We start from the raw sequence: 8,126 nt of genomic DNA, 5'->3' as shown, positions 1-8,126 counted from the left end.
TTAATATGGCTATAAAATAATATTTTAGCCAACTCAAGAACCAATATTAATTTGGCTGAAACTATTGTGAAGCTAAAATTGTGATTGATAATATACAGATAGTGAAGAAGTAAGATAATGTGGAACATTCCATTATAACCACAATTTGACTTAGTAGTCATAAATCTTGTCATTCCAACTCTTGAATGTCAACCCAATTCAATATAATTAATTACTTTCACAAACTCAATAAGAACCAAATCACCGTTGTTAATTTGACTAAACTTAACAAAGATTCACTCTCTAACTTAGTGGTCATAAATATTGTCATTCCAATTATGGAGTCTCAACCCAACTCAATATAATCAATTACTTTCACAAACTCAATAAGAACCAAATCACAGTTGTTAATTTGACTAAACTTAAAAAATAAAAAAAATGGTAAGGGATGCCGCGCCCGTACAAATAAAAAGGTCTCATGTTAATGTTAGATCTAAGACTTTTGTAATCCACAGTGTAGAATAGATGTTTTTCCGATTAATAACATAATTAGAATTCCGTCTAAACCAACGAATGTGATGTTATGTTACTATCTGATTCAAATGCAATTTTGATGGCCGTGCAAATAAAAGGTCTCATGTTAGATCTAAGAATTTTGTGATCCACAGAGTGGAATAGATGCCTTTCCGATTAATCACATAATTAGAATTTGGTCGAACCAACTATTGTGATGTCATGTTACTATCTCATTGAAATGCAATTTTGATGGGAGTACAAATAAAAGGTCTCATGTTAGATCTAAGACTTTTTTGATCCATAGTGTGGAATAGATTTCTTTCCGATTAATCACATAATTAGAATTTGGTAGCTATTTCGAACTAACTAATGTGATGTCATGTTACTATCTGATTCAAATGCAAAATCACATAATTAGAATTTGGTGGATGTTTCGAACCAACTCATGTGATGTCATGTCACTATGTGATTCAAATGCAATTTTGATGGCGGTACAAATAAAAGGTCTCATGTTAGATCTAAGAGTTTTATGATCCATAGTGTGGAATAGTTGTCTTTCGGATTAATCACATAATTAGTATTTGATCAATATTTTGAACCAACTAATGTGAGCCTATCAAATACAAATGCAATTTTGAAAATAAAACACTATAATTTCCGATTTTGAATTCTATTACCTATAAGATTAGTCTTAGTCCATGGACGCTAATTTCCGATTTTGAATTCTATTACCTATAAGATTAGTCTTAGTCCATGGACGCTGTTCCCAATGCGTTTTGGAAATTGGACTCCGTTGGAAAATGTGTTTGACCCTATGGGCAAAGCTTAAACAAATGAGAAAATGTACGCACATCGATATTGAAGTGCACCCTAACATACTATTTAAGCACAACAAGGTTGCCTAGTGTATTGCAATTCACAATTCAGCGTGTGAGGTTTTTGAGAAGGCAATGCTTCATATTTTCTGTATAGATTTGCCTTCGATTTTGTTCGAGGGTTGTTATTCTGTAAACGAATTGGAGTAGAGTGGTATTGGAGGCGGTGAAGCAGTATTCTACAATGGTTTCCCTGGAAATCTCATGGGTGTCGTTGTTATTAGTGTTTTGTCTGTGTCAAGAATTGGTGGTGGGATCTGCCAGGGATGGACGCCAGACATTCATTGTCACAGTTGACGGCAACTCAAAACCGACCGCCTTTCATACGAGCGAGCAATGGTACAGATCGACCGTTGCAGCTGCTGTCAAGGCCGCCGTCAAAACGGAAGCGGGCACTTCTAAGGATGAAAACCATGACGAAGCTGCATTGCTGCTTCACGTTTATAACACTGTGTTGCATGGATTCTCGGCAAGGCTAACAGAAGAGGAAGCCGCTGAAATGAAGAAAACACCGGGCGTTCTCGCCATGTTCCAGGATCGTGCACGCCAGCTGCAGACGACACGGTCCCCTTACTTCCTCGGTCTCGACACGCCTAACGGAAGCGGCCTGTGGGAGTTGTCCGATTACGGCTCCGATGTGGTCATCGGTTTGCTAGACTCCGGCATATGGCCGGAACGGCGGAGCTTCAGCGATCAGGGCATGGGGCCCATTCCCAAGCACTGGAAAGGCGAGTGCGAAAGCGGGGTCAATTTCCCCAACACTCTCTGCAATCGGAAGCTGGTGGGGGCGCGGTTTTTCTCTAAGGGCTATGAAGCCATCTTTGGTCCCATGAACGAAACTCTGGAGTCGCGTTCGCCGAGGGATTCGGATGGTCATGGCACGCACACCGCCTCCACGGCCGCGGGCGGATACGTTCCGGGAGGCAACATGATGGGTTACGCGCAGGGTATTGCCAAAGGTATTGCGCCCAAGGCACGTATTGCTGTGTACAAGGTTTGTTGGTCTAAAGGCTGCTTTGAGTCAGACATACTGTCTGCTCTGGACAAGGCGGTCGACGATGGAGTGAACGTTCTTTCTATGTCGATCGGAGGATCCAATTCTGCGCTTCCTTTTGATCTAGACACCATTGCCGCTGGCACCTTCGAGGTGGTGAAGCGTGGGGTGTTCGTTTCTGCGTCAGCGGGAAACGACGGCCCCAAAGCTTTGACGGTGTCAAACGTGGCCCCTTGGCTCACCACAGTGGGGGCCGGCACTATGGATCGTGACTTCCCCGTCGATGTACGCCTTGGCAATGGGGCAGTGATACGTGGCGCGTCGTTGTACAGTGGAAAAGGATTGAACCCGCAAAGTCCAGTGCCTATTGTCGATGCCGGGGATCCTTTTCAGGCGGGCAGCAACAAATCTGCGGCTACTCTGTGCAAGGAGGGGTCGTTGGATCCCAACGTTGTCAGAGGCAAGATCGTGTTGTGTGAGCGCGGGGATAATCCGAGGGTGGCCAAGGGGGCTGTGGTCCAGCAAGCCGGAGGTGTGGGAATGATACTTGCTAACACCCCATCTGATGGCCAAGGGCTCATTGCCGACGCCCATCTGCTCCCCGCCGCTGCAGTGGGCAGCGCTGGTGCGGATTCCATCCGCAGATACATGCAGTCAACCAAAAACGCAACGGCCACCATAATTTTTCATGGTACCCAATTGGGTGTCAAGCCGGCTCCCGTTGTAGCTTCCTTTTCCAGCAGAGGGCCCAACGTGGTAACAACTCAACTTCTCAAACCCGATGTTATAGCCCCCGGTGTGAACATTCTGGCTGCTTGGACCGACGCAGTGGGTCCTACCGGCCTCCCATTTGATAGCAGGCGAACAGAGTTCAACATAATATCTGGGACCTCCATGTCATGCCCTCACATAAGCGGGGTCGCGGCGTTGCTGAAAGGAGCGCATCCCGACTGGAGCCCCGCCGCCATCAGATCTGCTATCATGACCACTGCTTACACTTACGACAATATGAATAAACTCGACGTGCCGATGGCCGATGAAGCCACCGGAAACGCTTCCACACCTTTTGATTTCGGCGCAGGTCACGTGGATCCCCAGAGAGCTATGGATCCGGGGCTCATTTACGATCTGGGCGTCGATGACTATGTGAATTTTCTATGCAGTCTTGCTTATTCTCCAGACTCCATCAAGGTTCTCACCCGTACAAATGTTACTTGTCCTGCTCAAGGAGCTCAGTCTGGGAATTTCAATTATCCATCATTTTCTACATTTTTGCGTCAGGGGTCGTCTAGTTCCAACGTGTCCACAAGTTTCGTCAGAACGGTCACCCTGGCTGGTCCAACCATTTCTACTTACACGCCCACCGTGACTGCTCCAACAGGGATAGAGTTGACAGTGGAGCCGAAAATGCTAAAGTTTTCCAAGAGGGGCGAGAAGTTGAGCTTCACGCTGACCGTCAATGCCAAGCCCCTGCAACTTACCCCGACGGTCAATTCTGAAACATTCTTTGCGTCGCTGGCTTGGAGCGATGGCAAGCACGTTGTCCGGAGCCCAATTGTAATAACCATACAGCAATCTCAGTAATTAGCACTTTGTATTTCATAACTTACGTTATGTAAGCTATCAAATAATGGTTAGTTCCTCAACCACTTTCTATCACATAGAATAATGGTTTTGTTGGCTTTTTTCAGTCACGGCTATGTAAGCTGAGGTGTGATATGAAATATGTGTTATCCTTATAATCTTTTGGAATTTTACCTTACATCTATTTTAAATTTTTATTAATAATATATTACATTGTTTTAAATATCTATTTCAATTTATTAATATCAATTTTACATTACGTTTATTTTAATTTTTTATTAATAATATATTACATTATTTTAAATATCTATTTCAATTTATTAATATCAATTTTACATTACATTTATTTTAATTTTACATTACAACCCAATGTTGCAATCACTGAGGTAGCTCCTATGTATTTCTCCTCATACAAATTGTGGTATTTTTAATGGAAATATTGTTGTTATTGTTCAAGTTCCATGTTTTGTGCTAAATCTTCTTTTGGTTTAATATTCACTCAAGGCAACACTACTGCTTGGAAAGGGCCCACCAACCTAGTCCATTTCCTCACTATGAAAGTGTGCCTTCAATGCAAAGTGTGGTGTGTTCTCACTGTTTGTAAGTAGACTATGTTTCATTGCTTGAGTTATTTCCTTTTCGTGTACATATATAGTTTTTTTGTGTCCAACATGTGGGTTTAATCTTTGATAATAGCTCAATGTTACAAAAAAATGTGTTGATTATCTACGTAATGATGTGCTAAGATTATAGAACATAGATATGAGTTATATTCCTTGTGTTTCATATATATAGTACATATATTTTGTTCATTCCAACCATGCTCAACATATCAATAGATTCATTGTGTAATCATCTATTTGTAATGCCTAGATATGATTGACAACATTTCCATCTGGGGCATAACATAGAGTAATGTGTTGATGAACAATCATGACTTACGACACCCTTAGGAATTATTGGCTGGCTAGGCCAACAACTTGGGTATAATGGCCATTTTATGGCCTAAGTAAAACCATAGTACAACTTCAAAGTAAATGAAAAGAAATATTTACAACGTGGGATAAATACTTACATATAAAAAAGAGAAATATATGTATAGGATTTTGATGTCAAATATAGCAATAAACCTAATGGTATAACTTGTAATCTCAGACTCACAAATAAAAATATCTTTTTTTTCCCATAAGGAAAAATCATAATTTCATTATAAAAGAGGAAATTACATGATGTAGATGCTGATGCATATGCTATGCATGATCAAAATCATGTATAACAGAAATGTTGCCTTTGTTCCACACAGGGGGCAACAGAAATAAAAACATAACTAAGAGTCATATGATAAGTACTGTAAACATGTACAGAGACCATATATACAATCAAAAAAGGCTTATGCCTGATCAAAAAATATGAACATAACCAATAAAATAACATGAATTAAACATTTAGATCCATAAAAGGCCTATGATAATATTGATAGAAGGCTTCTCCTTCCTGTTCTCTGATCATCCAGAAGCCCGACTCCCCAATCGCAGCCTCTTTGGATAAGCTGTTGGTAGCTCTATTCTACTCCCTGTAAATATCTGAGCAAGTGAAAGTGTCAAAATATGAGATCAATCTCAAAGTCTCATCCAAGATGTGAAATAATGTATATGTAGAGCATCTAGTTTTCCTGTTCAGCCAATCACAAATTATTTTAGAGTCCCCATAAAGTTGTAATTGTGTGCAATTTTTCTCCAACGCAAATTGTAAGATATGTTTTGCGGCAAGGAGCTCAACTGAGTTGTTTGTGCATCTATGGAGTCCAATCGACATGCTGTAAGAATGATGATGGGATAGATGAAGAATAGCCCCCCCCCCTCCACAACCTTGCTCTTGGGTTGTACCGTCAAGAAAAGCCCAAGGTTTGTTGTAATTTATTTGAAGATGAGAGGGGTTGCACGGATTACTGGGAGGAGGATCATCTGGAATGAGTGAGTAATCAGCAATGACTTTTGTTTCCAGGACAGCCCAATTTGGTGCTAAATCCTTAAATATGTTGCGGTTCCTAGTAATCCAAATTCTCCAGCGGGTTAGCAGTGGAAGATTCTGAATCTTATGTGTTGTGGAAGTGTGATACCAGACTTTTCAGGCAGCAAGGACAGAGTTCCCAGCCTAGGTATCAGTAGGAATAATTTGTTGTAGAATAAGTTTCCATAGGTTAGATATTGCGGAACATTCTAAAAAAAGGTGAGAAGTGGACTCATTTTTCTGCTTACAGAAACAACACCAGTGGGGCCCATGATGCGCTGGCTTGAGAAGGTTTTCTCCAGTAGGAATTTTGGTTTGGAGGATGGTCCACATTAAGAGTCTAGATCTCGGGGGGCGCTTGAGTTTCCAAAGATGTCTCCACCAGTCAGCAAGTAGCAGAGGCTTCCTTGGTGCTGCCAAAGTCAAATAACCATCCTTTGGGGTATATCTGCCATTTTTTGAGAGGGGCCAAATAATCTTATCATCCCCTTCAAGTATACGGATGTGGGCATCCATGAGGGCTTGAGTGTACTCCTCCCATTGCAATGACCAAATAGGAGGAATGTTTAACTGATCTGCAGATTTCTAGGCTTATTGAAGGAAAGTGGAATTTTCTAGGTCAGCAATCTGAGATATATAAGTGAAGTTCTATTGCTGGAGATACTGAATGAGATCCCTGGGTAATCGATGCATGTCCCCACATTCCACCCAAGGATCAAGACCAATTCGAACAGTGTGTCCTGATCGAATTCTCCAAGTGATACCATCCCTGATCGAGCTCAAAGCCTTAAGCACAACCTTTGAAAAAATTGAGACCCCTGAGGTACTTAGATGGGCTCTCCTAATCCAGTCCATGATGTGTAGGGGAGGTATGTATTTGTCATATCTGACCCTCATCCATAGGCTATCTGTTGCTACTAATTTCCAGCCAAGTTTTACAGCAAGTGCTAAAGAGAAATCCTCTAACTTTTTTAGGCCCCACCCTCCCCATTTTTTTGGTAGATTCGGGGCCTCCCACCTGACCCAAGAAAAAATCCTTCCCTGTTTGTTCCCTTGCCAAAGAAACCTACAACAGAGGGCTTGAATTCTATTGAAAATGCCTATGGGAATCCAGGCCAAGGACATCCAATAAACTGGGGTGGCCTCCAGGACACTTTTGATAAGAGCGAGTCTTCCAGCCCACGAAAGATATTTGGGGTACCATGTATTTAGTCTTTTGTCCATCTTGGAGATGAGCCAAGTTGAGTCTACAATTTTATAACCCAGTGGCTTCAACTTGTACCCCAAATATTTTAGGTCATCTGCTAAATGCAGTTTAGTGAAGTGGAAGCGTTGAAGCGCAAATATTATCTCGTGCAGTGTACATTCAGTTGTTGTCAAGGTAGACTTGCTGTCATTTATAATCATGCCTATTGCCACTTGGAAGAGGGTGAAATTAGCCTTGATGATAGTAATGTCCCTAATATTGCCATTGATAAAGACCAGGATGTCATCAACAAATAGAAGGTGTGTCAGGGTGCAACCTTCTATTATCTTTATGCCTTTTATTCTACCATTTGATGCTCGTCTTTGATGAGATTGCTGAGACCTTCCATAAAAAGCAAGAAGAGCAAAGGCGAGAGGGGACATCCTTATCTCAGCCCCCTTCCGGAGGCAAAAAAGGAGATGCACTTCCATTCACCAGGACACTTTGCCTCGCCTTGAGTGTAATGTATGAATTACTTCCTTGGCTATGCCAACAGCTTCATGGATTTGTCTATCTTGTAGGAAAGAAAATTGTTCCAGCAAGATATGGTTAGAGAGGATGGGCTTCATCCTGTTGGCAATAATCTTGGCAATGATCTTATATATGCAGTTGCAGAGAGATATGGGACGAAAGTCCTCGAAGGAGTCTGGGTTGTCCTTCTTTGGAATGAGTGTAAGGAAGGTAGAGGTAATAGAATTTTCAAGAAATCCTTTGATTCTTGAATCCTCAACTATTCTGAGCAGGTCGTCCCCAACGACGTCGAAGAAAGCCAAGTAGAATTCCATCAACCAACCATTAGGCCCTGGACTTTTATCCTTTTTGAACCATTTTAAGGTGTGTTCCAATTCCTCCAGAGTGACTACCTTAATTAATTCATCTCCTACTCTAGGATCCACATATCTAGGAAAGAGTTGTGCCACCA

The 8,126-nt window shown here is 41.7% G+C and overlaps 1 pseudogene; it reads left to right on the top strand.

Annotated features, from left to right (window-relative positions):
• Positions 1-1,554: 1,554 nt before the first annotated feature.
• Positions 1,555-3,948, top strand: LOC149175380 (subtilisin-like protease SBT1.5 pseudogene; annotated as a pseudogene).
• Positions 3,949-8,126: the final 4,178 nt, after the last annotated feature.

This window comes from Pinus tabuliformis, chromosome 4_1 (genome assembly GCF_031772625.1).
Source record: "Pinus tabuliformis cultivar Carrire ecotype Pingquan chromosome 4_1, CPIR1, whole genome shotgun sequence".
Lineage (NCBI taxonomy): Eukaryota > Viridiplantae > Streptophyta > Pinopsida > Pinales > Pinaceae > Pinus > Pinus tabuliformis.
This window is presented reverse-complemented; position numbering and strand designations above follow the sequence as displayed.